General features: G+C 42.9%; 1 protein-coding gene and 1 long non-coding RNA gene across 4 annotated transcripts in view; one reads left to right on the top strand and one right to left on the bottom strand.

Annotated features, from left to right (window-relative positions):
• Positions 1-12787, bottom strand: part of LOC307210142 — a 225798-nt gene that overhangs the window by 93207 nt on the left and 119804 nt on the right. For all 3 annotated transcript variants that reach the window (XR_013835866.1, XR_013835867.1, XR_013835868.1), the window contains one exon: positions 403-511. This is a non-coding gene — a long non-coding RNA (uncharacterized lncRNA). The remainder of the gene's footprint in view (positions 1-402; positions 512-12787) is intronic.
• CACNG4 (calcium voltage-gated channel auxiliary subunit gamma 4) overlaps positions 1-12787 on the top strand; it is an 89778-nt gene that overhangs the window by 22999 nt on the left and 53992 nt on the right. The gene's annotated exons all lie outside the window — the stretch shown is intronic.

Genomic DNA, 12787 nt, shown 5'->3' with positions numbered 1-12787 from the left:
AATGGAGAGGTTTGATCTTCTTGCAGTACATGGGACTCTCAAGAGTCTCCTCCAGCACCATAATTCAAAAGCATCAATTCTTCGGCAAATAGCCTTCTTTATGGTCCAGCTTTCACTTCCATACATCAAAACGACACATACATAAAATCAATTCAAATCCAAAACAGGTACCAACTAAGATAAATATTTTAGAACCGTAGAACTGTAGAGTTGGAAGGAACCCTGAGGATCATCTAGTAAAACTTCTCTGACACACAGGAATATGCAGCTGGCCCATGTAGGGATTGAACTCACGACCTTGGCATTATGAGCGCCACACTCTAACCAACTGAGTTAACTGAAGCTTGGTGAAAGAGGGATGTCTTTAGCAGGTGCTGAAAAGATAACAGAGAAGGTACCTACCTGGTGTGTTATGTGAAGGAGATCCAAAGGGTAGATGCCACCAAACTAAAGTTCTGACATTGTGCAGAGTAGACCTCATCATTGGATGTTGTCTGCATGATGCCCTCCCCTGCAAAACACAATGATGGATTGGGTACATAAGGAATGAGATTATCTTTTAGTTAGCCTGGTCCTAAACTGTATACAGTGGTATCTCGGGTTACATACGCTTCAGGTTACAGACTCCGCTAACCCAGAAATAGTACCTCAGGTTAAGAACTTTGCTTCAGGATGAGAACAGAAATTGTGCTCCGGCGGTGCAGCGGCAGCAGGAGGCCCCATTAGCTAAAGTGGTGCTTCAGGTTAAGAAAAGTTTCAGGTTAAGAACGGACCTCCAGAATGAATTAAGTTCTTAACCCGTACCACTGTATGGCTTTCTACACCAACACCTTGGGCAGGGGGGGGGGGAGCCCCTGAAGATTGCATTAATCCTTGGCGGTGAGGTTAAATTCTTACAATTTTCATAGAGGCAGGGGGCTTACCATTACAATTGAGGTGGCTGGTTTTTTAAAACTTGTCAGTGCTTTCTTCTCTGGCAAGGTTTTCAGCATATGCTTAACTGTTAAGCGTGCAAGATTTGAACGTGGACAGGTTTGGCATCAGATGACATCCGTGGAAAAGACAATGTCATATATGTAGGAGGACTGGCAGTACTGCCCTGGGGCTGTTTTGCACCTGGAGGTGCAAACAATGTGTGCACATAACAAAGTTATTAGATTTGCAGCACAATTTATGACCACCAATCATTTCAAATCGTGGCATGCATAGGAAATATACGCAGCTACAACTGAGTGGAATATGCATACACAAGGAAGTGGTGTATGTGTGTGTGTGTTGTTGTTGCTGCTGCTGCTGCTTTTCAAGCACTGATGCACACCTGTTTTGGCATAGAACTTAACCAAGAAGTGTTTTTTTAAGCCCTCTGTTAAAATAGGCACTAAATTCAACAGACATCAAACATGCCATTAAGCACCTGCCTGACAGATGCAATACAAGATAATGAACATGATGGCTCCCAATAGTAAGCTGCTTCTTCTCTCTCTTTTTTACAAATATTCTTGCTTGAAATGGACTAAGAACCAAGTGAGACTGTTGTATGTCACCAGTTTATAATTAAAATGTAGCGCTTGAATCTCAATGTATTGTAACCTTCAATTAGCCAGCACGACCCAGCTTCCGGCTTTACTTCCCACTGAAAAGCAATGATAACAAGCTCACATTTATTATCAGAGTGGGTCCCCCCCCCTTCCTTGAGCAGTGCATTGAAACATGCTCACATCTGAGCCCTTTCACTGAAGACATTTTTTCGCTTCAGCAGCTTGGCATGCCGTACAAAGGCTTCTCTGATTTTTAGCGATGTTCACCTCCTCCAGCATAAAAATGATTTCTGTTTCACTATACAGGCATATTCATTCGGTGCCCAGGTGCATGAACTACCCAAACACTAAATGGGTCATTAACTGTTTTTATTACAGCCTAATAACCAGGGGTTTCTTACCAAATTGGGCATTAGGTTATAATCAACAAAGACAGAAGATACCTGCAGCATGAAGGAGCCGCCTGCCAAAATGCAAGGAAATTCCCTGCAAAGTTCTTTCGTGCCACCATTTTGTTAAGAGAGAATGGCAAAGGGAGCCTGCAACAAAATGTTGCAGTGTGGTTCAGGATTCTATCCAGTCTCTTCCATTCCCCCAACACTGATTTTCCATTCTCCACACTGCCCACCCACCAGTCAACCCATACCCATTGAGCATCCTCAATCTTCATTGAGCTGTTTGGGCAATCTCCATCTTTAGGGTTTCTTTCTAAACATTTTGGTACCTCTGCAGACCTTGGGGCCTCCTCAGGGCTGCTGACACCTCTGCGTATCTGGTGCCCTATTGGCTATGTCAGCGATCATTCACAGCCTGAACACTGAAAATACAGGGATCGGTTATTCCTACTTAAAATGAATTCCTAATATCAGTATTTCTGTTCTAGCTAGTGGATCAACTAAGGCTGCAGTTCTAAACCCAACTTACATGAGCGTGCCAACTTGAATAAAATCAGGGCCGTCTTTAGCAAAGATCCACCCAGCGCCCCCAATTTTTTTAGTGGGGCCGCTCAAAGTTGTTGAGCTATTGGGGCAGCTCAAGGTTGTTGCTCTTTTAAGGAGGGGAACAGCGAAAACCACTAACATGAAGAAATAAAAAAGCGGCAGCAATAACTCCGTTTTCCAGTTTTTGCGATCATGTGGAAATGAAAGACACCACTAGGGGATGGCGCCGGATACATTGATTCTGCAGCTCTTCCACAAAAGAGAACAGAAATGACCCATTGACCGAAATCAGCCAGGGATTTCGGTTAAGAGCTTAGGCGGCTTCAGTGGCGGGCGCTCCCCCTGAATTCAACACCCGGGTGCACCGCACCCCTTGCACCCCCGGGTAAAGACGGCCCGGAATAAAGTACCGGGGAACCCAGGTAATTCTTCATTTGGCAACACTGCATGAATTAAAAGAAACTCTTAAGCAATAAACCCTTATGGCCCCTAAATGTGGCACTTTCTGCTGGAAAGAGCTGGGTGGAGACTTGCCACGCCTGCCCCTTGATCTTCACCCCAAATGACTCTGATTTTAAGGCTGCAGGCTGCTCTTTAAAGCAGGGGATGTGAGGGGGGCAGAAATCATTTTGACCTTTAAAATTAAAAAAAAAAAAAAACCTGACTTGTGCTCTCATTTTTGGTTCAGTGAGTGATGAATGGAGTGGGTTAAAGTTATGGATGTGCTGGGTTTCATTCGATGTTAGATTTGCAGAGGATAGGAGAATGACCTCTACAGCACATGCCAAGCGGCAGCCATCTCTCTTGATTGCATTTAATAACTAACCATGGAGAAAATTACACTTTACTGAAAAGGCCAAATTCACCCTTGGCTTAACCCCATTGATACTGGCAAAATTATACACAAGGAAGAACTCAGCCTGAAACTCTTCCTTCCTTATGCTGATGGCCAGCAGGTGACCTATAGTAATCTGCCTCGGAAACAAGATATAGGGAGGAGTGGGGCGGGTGGGTGGGATCACACATGCTTTTAATGGCAAGACATTTTTATTACCATCTCCCATGCAATGTGGAATTTCAGCTCTCTAGTGCTGTGAGATGATCAGTCAATATCTATACAGCAGCAGTGTCGAGACCGTGTTAGCACATTTCGAACCCTACCTTTCTGTTATTCCAAAGGAGAATTTTAATTTTCCTCCCTGTGTTGCCTCGTATCGTGTACTCTGTATTTATGCTATCTGGAGAACTACACCCCCTCCCTCATATATGTAGCATGGAACAATGAAGATGTCAAAATGATGCTCGGGGCATTGGGGAAATCTAATTCTTGAAACACCACTCTTGTTGCCATGGAGGAAATGCACTCAATGGTGCACTGTGCTTCTTTGCTAGCCAACAGGATTAAAGGGCACACTGCCTCCTCTCCACTGTATCCCTGGTTTCTCTGAACATGTTTTGTCAGTGCATCAGGGCATAGTAAGAACATGTGCTATTAATTTAATTAACAGGGGGTCCATATTTTCCTAGGGTGGGGTGTTTTATGGTAACTGGATGGAAACTGCAAACTAGAGATTCTCGTTCAGGATAGTTATTATGGAAAGGAGCACCGAAGGGGATGCTTATTTAGATTAATGCAAACAATACACAACACACATCTTTTGATATCTTTTGTGTTGTTGTTGTTGTTGTGTGGAAAATACTAATAAAATTCATTTAAAAAAAAATAGATTAATGCAAACAGTGTTAATGTGGAACCTACGTGGGCATTGATTTGGGATGGATACGTTGACCCCACAGCATTCCTGCAATAAGATTTGGGTTTTTAGGAGTGGAGAGGGAGGAAAGGGGAAAGGTAACCTTTCTAATCTTTTAAAAACCGTTTTTAAAATGTTGCTTTCTTGAATTATTTATATGTAAAGTGTCCAGTTCATCGTTTCACAGGGAAAACAGCGAGGAGGGGTGCTCCATTTTGCACGGGGCATGAAGGAATTCTTGAAGTATAAAGCCTGTTGTGAATTTGTATATATATATATATATATATATATATATATATATTTAAATGCAGAGTGGAAGGCTAATAGATTGTAAAGGCTTTTTACACTGTTTTGAAATCAATCTTTTAATGGCTTGTGAATATATGTGGGTGGTTTTTTCAATTTAAACACTATAGGTGAGAAATAATTTCCATATTCCCATGCACTGTTAAAAAAAAGTGAATTTTGGAGCTTCAGAATCTTGTAGCTGGAGGTTATTGCTGGCTGCTTGGGCTCCAGAGAGCAATCTGCAAGGCATTCTCAGATGTCAAGAACTGAAAAGGATGTGGAAAGGAGGAATTTCCATCCAATCAGCGGAAGACTTTTATCTGTATCATTGGGCAGCCTCTCTGTCCAGCCTGATGTGGATGATCCTTGGGGTGCTGCCTTATTACTCCCATGCTAGTGATGCCCTAATATGGCATCATGGGATGGGGGTGGCGCTGTGGTCTAAACCACTGAGCCTCTTGGGCTTGCCGATCGGAAGGTCAGTGGTTCGAATCCCCGTGACGGATTGAGCTCCCGTTGCTCTGTCCCAGCTCCTGCCAACCTAGCAGTTCGAAAGCATGCCAGTGCAAGTAGATAAATAGGTACCACTGTGGCAAAAAGGTAAACTGTGTTTCCGTGCACTCTGGCTTCCATCACGGTGTTCCATTGTGCCAGAAGCTTAGTCATGCTGGCCACATGACCCGGAAAGCTGTCTGTGGACAAACGCCAGTTCCCTCAGCCTGAAAGCGAGATGAGCAGTGCAACCCCATAGTCACCTTTGACTGGACTTAACCATCCAGGGGTCCTTTATCTTTTTTTTTTTTCTTTTAGTATGGCATCAAGTGCACTTTTTATTTTAAATGGCCCTCTGCAGACTCTTAGCATTCCCAACGCAGGTGCACACATGCTAAGAAGACATGACTTCAGATTCTCATTGAGCCATAAAACTCTGTGGCCCTGGACAAATCTCACAGGGTTGATGTACTGTAAGAGGTAAACAGGAAAATCCATATATGACCCCCACCCTGCTCTCCTCAAAGGAAGAGTAAGATACAAATGGGACTAGGACAAATTATCCCAAGTTCTGATGCTGAACATATGTGGGTTTTAAAGCCATTGAAGTCTAAGCACAGACCAAGAACTGCATGCATGGTTTATCACTATTTATCGTGCATATGTAAGATGTTCAGCACATCACAGCATTTATGGTTTGTTGTTCGTTAACAGTTTTGTGGTGCATGCTGTTAATTGTTCACTTTATGCAGCAGTGAATTTGAGGTGGTTGTCCAAGTAGCGAGGTTTGGATTTAAGCCCAGGTTTGGTACTTCAGCTTGCATGCCTACTTTAGAAGACATTGGGTGGTAGTCAACTAAATTTTACTCAGATTAAGCCTGTTAACATAATGAACATGACTAAGTTAAGTTAATTTCAGTGTGCCTGCTCTGAGTAAAACCTAGCTGATCATGACTCATTATTTAGTGAAAATGGAAACCTGCCAAGTCTAAACACAGTTACTTCGATTTGTATATGTTTATGTTGCAATGCTTGATATGCTCAGCACTAGCTAGTCTAGTCAGTGCTACATAGAGTAAAAATCCTTGTGAATTAGGTCCATGCACACATCAGCTATGATCATGTGTGTTGGGGTTAGGAGGATTTCCATTCTCTTCTTCAGCAGATTAATGCACTGCCAGAGCTGATTCACACTTGCATTATTATTTAGGCCTAAATTATATATTGTGTAGGTGGTACAGTGGCTGCTAAGAAATAAAACTGCATTGGTTGTAATGCTCTGCATATAAAAGGTAAAGGGACCCCTGACCATTAGGTCCAGTTGTGGCCGACTCTGGGGTTGCGGCGCTCATCTTGCTTTATTAGCCGAGGGAACCGGCGTACAGCTTCCGGGTCATGTGGCCAGCATGACTAAGACGCTTCTGGCGAACCAGAGCAGCGCACGGAAACACCGTTTACCTTCCCACCAGAGCGGTACCTATTTATCTACTTGCACTTTGACGTGCTTTTGAACTGCTAGGTTGGCAGGAGCAGGGACTGAGCAACGGGAGCTCACCCCGTCACGGGGATTCGAACCGCCAACCTTCTGATCGGCCAGTCCTAGGCTTCTGTGGTTTAACCCACAGCACCACCCGTGTCTGCATATACTAGCTTCATTAATCCGTAAACTAATCTGCCATCCCTTGAGTCCAAATTTATTAAGAGTGAATCATATCTACTCACAGGTTTTCATCAACATTTTCCAGAACATAAAAAAGAAGTCTCCTTCCCCCACCCCAACCATTTTTTCTACCTGCTGCCCTCTCTTGCTCTCGCTTTCAGTTGCCTTCACTTGTCCTCAATAAGGTCATCTTTTAGCCAAATTTGATTGGCTCTGTAGAATCATGAAATCATCCTTTTACTATGTGATTGGTTGAGATCACTCCTGTTACGGATCAAGGAAGCAGAAAGAAGAAGCCTGAGAGTGGAGCAGAGCACCAAAAAGGGCTGAAAAGGGGGGAATATTAAGATAAAAGTGGTTTTCGGTGTTTTCCCTAGCTTTAAGTAACATCATCTTTTTAAACAAAGGAACTAGTAAATTGCAATGTTTAAGAGGCTTCACTTTGGATATCACATTGCACTTTCCTCAGCCAGTTAATAAATAAATCACCACTTATTTTGCTAGAGGGGTCAGTGCCCATGGTTTTTAATAAGCAAAACAAACAAGAGAATACGGCAGGGGAACATTGTCATCCTGGCATAATCATGTTTTATACATTTTCATTTTTCTTTCTTCCCCTGAATATTGCAAAATCACCAGTGTCCAACTGTACTATGTCCCACAAAAGCCTGTAAATGCATAATTAAGGCTGCCACTTAAACATTTGCCTTGTTGCGCTTCTAAATATTAACACTATATTCTTCTAATAATAGGCTCTGGGCACCACTCCAGCCACATCATTGCAAAAACATTTCAAAGCATTTGCATGCTGCTGTTGCTCAGATCAGCGTCTGGTGCTACATGTGCAAATTCCTGAATTTGCCGCAGATCTTTTGGAAGGAATTCAACACCATGCCAAGGTGGTTGTTCATCAGGATAAGCGTTTCAGCATTCTGGGTGGAGTGTTCTTCCCTCTTCTCCCACCTCTGTTCAGTTCCACAGATTCTCCTGACACACAGACACCTGAGCCAGTGGGAGGAGGGGAGGAGGAAAGCCCCATTTTGTAAACAGATGTCTTTGCAGAGGGCTTCCACTGGTGGGACTCTTTAGCTGAAACCTGCCCTGTGCCCTATGTCAGTGGATTGTCCTGAAAATAATATGTGATTCTATAGAAACATAGCTTGTGCAGAGCAGCTTACTGGGCCTTCCTATAAAGAGATACAGCTTTAGCTGTGAAATGCAACGTGAATTGTTAGAAGCTCAGAATATGCCTCATCACAAGGACCCTATGCAAGTATTCTGGAATGCCCTTCCATCAGATGTAAAGAAGATAAAGAACTACAGTGGTACCTCGGGCTACAGACAATTCAGGTTACAGATGCTTCAGGTTACAGACTCTGCTAACCCAGAAATAGTACCTCGGGTTAAGAACTTTGCTTCAGGATGAGAACAGAAATTGCACAGCTGCGCGGCGGCAGTAGGAGGCCCCATTAGCTAAAGTGGTACCTCAGGTTAAGAACAGTTTCAGGTTAAGAATGGACCTCTGGAACGAATTAAGTTCTTAACCCGAGGTACCACTGTACACAGCTTTTAGAAGACATCTGTATCAGAAAGTTTTCAATTTTTGACGTTTAATTGTGTTTTTTATATGTGTTGGAAGCTGCCCAGAGTGGCTGGGGCAACCCAGCCAGATGGATGGAGTATAAATAAATTATTATTATTATTCATTTAAAGGTAAAGGTTCCCCTGACCATTAGGTCCAGTCGTGGACGACTCTGGGGTTGCGTGCTCATCTCACTCTATAAGAGCCTCTAAGCCGCTTACAGAAAACTATAAGACAAAGGCACAGCATGAAAAACACGCCCATTATAGTAAAACCATTGCAATGATCCATAAACACACCTAGAAAAACTTCGGCAGTGAAAAACTAGTTAGCAATAAACAGCAGTACATGCATCTCAGTCTGTCAAATGCCTGGCACTGAAAATATATTAACGATGGCCTACTGGTATATTACACTTTAAAGTGTTTAAAAACATCTCTTGGGAAGCTGCCTTGGATTAAATAAGACCATTAGTCCATCTAGTTCAGGACTTTGGACAGGCATCTTTCCAAAACATACCCGGAAATGCCAGGAATTGGACCCAGGACTTTCTGTGTAGAAATTATGTGTTCTGTCATCAAGCCATGACCCCTCCCAATCTCACAGACTGTAATTATTATGGTGAGGTCTTCTCCTCGGTGGCCTTGACCTCGTACATTCTACCCTGGTTGCTCAGCCTGTTCTCTAGTGTGGCCTCAAACCAGTCTCTGGCTTCCATATCATATCATTATCCACAACTTTCCTATTGGACTATCTTAGACTGACGACTTCAGCATGCTTTCAGCACAGCCTCCTCCTGCTTTCTGTTTCTGCTAGATCCTGCTCACCATCCGTTACAAAGCTGTAGCTGAAATAAAAGCATGAGCACCATCTCACCACAAAAGAGAATCCACCCAGCACTCATGGGAAAATGTGGTGTGATCTCTTAGAGCAATCAAATGAAATGTTAACACACAGCATGGTAAAAGTCTATGATTCTTATCAGGACAAGTGGCTTGTTGTTTACTGTCGTAACAATGGTTTTCTCAAAACTGTATCATGAAAATAAATAAAAGCAGTATCAGAAGAAGAAGAAGAAGAAGAAGAAGTCCTGTATACCTGAAGGAGCGTCTCCACCCCCATCCTTCAGCCCGGACACTGAGATCCAGCACCAAGGCCCTTTTGGAGGTTCCCTCATTGCAAGAAGTGAGGTTACAGGGAACCAGACAGAGGGCCTTCTTGGTAGTGGCACCCACCCTGTGGAACGCCTGTCCTTCAGATGTGAAGGAAGTAAGCAGCTATCTTATCTTTAAAAGACATCTAAAGGCAGCCCTGTTTAGGGAAGTTTTAAAGATTTAATGCTGTATTGTTTTTAACACTCGATTGGGAGCTGCCCAGAGTGGCTGAGGAAATGCAGCCAGATGGGCGGGGTATAAATAATAAATTATTATTATTATTATTATTATTATTATTAAGAAGAAGAAGAAGTGCAGCATCTGTGTTGCTTATACTGTTTTTGTTTCGGTTGCTGTGCTGTATAGGAAGACAGACATATACATATGAAACAGACAATATTAAGAGGAAAGCATTCGATCCTACTTGTTCATCTACATGGATTTTTAAACATAAGTGAAGGCTGGTTCAGTAGGGGAAATGAGACAGTGCCCCACCCTATGTCAGCCTGTCTTCAGCCATCTTCCCACCTGCCTACCGTCTCACAACTAATCCAAGGCATGGCACCGCCTGCCAGCTTCCTACTGCTTAGTGTCAATGCTGGATGAGGAGAATACCAGAGATAGTTGGCTCTGCTTGCCATTGGTTCTGCCTTAGGGTTGCCACCATTGTTCTGGCAAAATACAGGATAGAGCAGGGCAGGGCAATTTTCCCCCTCACTTGGTGTTGAAGTGACTCCAAAACAATCCAGTAACATCTATTGCAGCCTAACAGGATGGTCCCTCTGGAATTTGTCACACACACATGTGCACATGCACACACACACATGCACATGAATTTGCAAATCTGTCTGTGCTTGGCTTCCTGGAGCTTAAATACATGACCTTTCAAGCATCCTTTTGAACACATTCATTTGGAGAGGATCCGTAACTTGGCAGAAATGGAGAGAGACAGAGAGAGAACCTGAAATACAGGACAAAGCCGTATCAATACAGGACGTAGCATTCTACATTGAAATGCGTGACAATCCAGTCTTCCAATGGGTGCCAGCCACCACTGGGATACATATGGGTGAGTGGGTGTTCATATATGGTATGAAAGAGCATTGAGTCACATAAGCTCCACCAGTAATTTGAAATGGCACAGCCTGAACATAGGTTTAGTACCCCAGTGAGTATTAAGCCTTCAGACCTTCCCTTTCCTTGTCAAAACTGCTAGGTAGTAGATGATCCTTCAGGATGCTGGGAGCGTTGCTCAAGACAAGCCTGATTTTGCATCTCAGCACAAATTCCTCCAGACAGCTGATTCAAAACGTCAGTAATCACCCACCATCCCTAATTGTGGCCACGGGTACAGAGAAGAGGCAGCCACGTCAGTCAATGTTGTTTGATGGCCATGTGCATGAGGTGTCCAAGGCCCAGCAATGACATTTTCCATGCAGCATTGAATCACGAAACGGGACATCCTGCCCGCATTTCCCTCATCTCATTTATTTACTCCGCATCTTTTCTAATACTCATTAGTTGAACTGCACCTCATTAGACTGTGAATTATAGATACTTGCTAAACCCTCACCAGCAGGATCAGCTCTATGGGATCAATTATTTGGGAATATGCTTAGTTTCCTGATTAACTTAAACCCATGGGCATATTTATTTGCTGTTCAAGGAGCAGTTTCCTAAGGCATCATATTTGAGAAATGGGATAATGTTTGTTTTAATAATTGTAATGAGGGAAGGACCACCATAAGGGGAAGGAAACAGGGGCTTTGCTTCCAGCACCCTTGCACTTGTGTGTGTATGTGTGTGTGTATGTGTGTGTGTGTGTGTGTGTGTGAGAGAGAGAGAGAGAGAGAGAGAGAGAGAGAGAGAGAGAGAGAACACAAACCAGAGAGTGAGAGAACCACTCTATCACTGTGAGGCAATGTTTTTGCACAGTCCTCACAATGAGTTCCTGATGGAACTAGGTCATCAGCAGGTATCAACATGAGACAAGCAGTTTTCAAAACTGATGGCTTCCAACCCCATGTTGGATAACGACTGAAACATTTTGGAAGATTTTCACAGCTGAGAGAGAGGGGGGGGAGGGAGAAATAACCTTGCAGCTGAAGAACTGATTGTCTTAATCACACTTAATTACATCTTTTAAACAAAAGGTTGTCGGCATAAGGTGTTTGGGATGCATTTATTTACATCTTCATATGATATGGGATTCTCCTGGTTGCCTTAACTTTCTCAGAGGTCAAGCTGTTTCCAGGAGAGTGAGCTAAGCTCCCTTTTGCTGGTGCAAATCCAAGTTAGTTTCTTGGGGTTTCAATAAATCAGCCTGTGTACTTTAATGGCAGGATGCAACTGTTTCCTTACAAAAAAAACATGACGAAAAATGGAATAAAATGAATGTTAAAGCTGAGCAGCAACCTAGAATATATTCATCCATTTATCATTTCTGAAGTTCCTGTCTCTCCTGTTTCTGTGCCACAAGGCTTAAACTGCAGATTTCCACCCCACCCCCTTTATATTATGTTTACTTTTCTAAGAATAGATCTCAATTTGTGTGCATGCAGAAGGACAATACAGCTGAAAGAGCATTTCTTTTAGCACACTGACTTATAGTGTACATTTCTTTAAAATGCTTCTTAGACCAACTTTTAAACTTTTAAAACACACTTTGTTGAACTGGTAACACACACAAAAAAAAATTGCAGCTTGCAGGTTGGGATTTCTTTGGAAAATCTCCCAAGGAAATATATAGTTCAAGCCTCAATCTTAAATAGTCTCTTGTATCTCCATCTTCTGGGTTGATATACTAAGGAATTTAATCCAGATAGGATTCCAGAAACTAGTATGGGATATGGAAAGTTACTGGCTGAGCAGAGCCTAGGGTTGAATAGGCAAGTGAGACCAACTGAATATTAAGTACAACAGACCCTTTATGCCTGAAGACTGCAAGGACAGAGACTATAACTTTAGAGAAAAGTCTTGACACATGCGGTATTTCCTGTGTCTGTTGACTGGCTCAGAAATAAAGGCCTTCTCAATCCGGCCCGCAGACAGTCTGGGAATCAGCGTGTATTCACATGACTAGAATGTGTGCTTTTATTTAAAATGGATCTCTGGGTTATTTGTGGGGACTGCCTGGTGTTTTTACATGAGTAGAAGGTGTCCTTTTATTTAAAATGCATCTTTGGGTTATTTGTGGGCTTGCCTGGTGTTTTTACATGAGTAGAATGTGTGCTTTTATTTAAAATGCATCTCTGGGTTATTTGTGGGGCATAGGAATTCATTCATTTTTTTTTTCCAAAATATAGTCCGGCCCCCCACAAGGTCTGAGGGACGCTGGACCAGCCCACGGCTGAAAAAGGTTGCTGACTCCTGAGTTAA

Source organism: Podarcis cretensis (genome assembly GCF_951804945.1).
Source record: "Podarcis cretensis genome assembly, chromosome: 2".
Lineage (NCBI taxonomy): Eukaryota > Metazoa > Chordata > Lepidosauria > Squamata > Lacertidae > Podarcis > Podarcis cretensis.
Note: the sequence above shows the minus strand (reverse complement) of the source record. Positions and strands in the feature narration are given on the sequence as shown.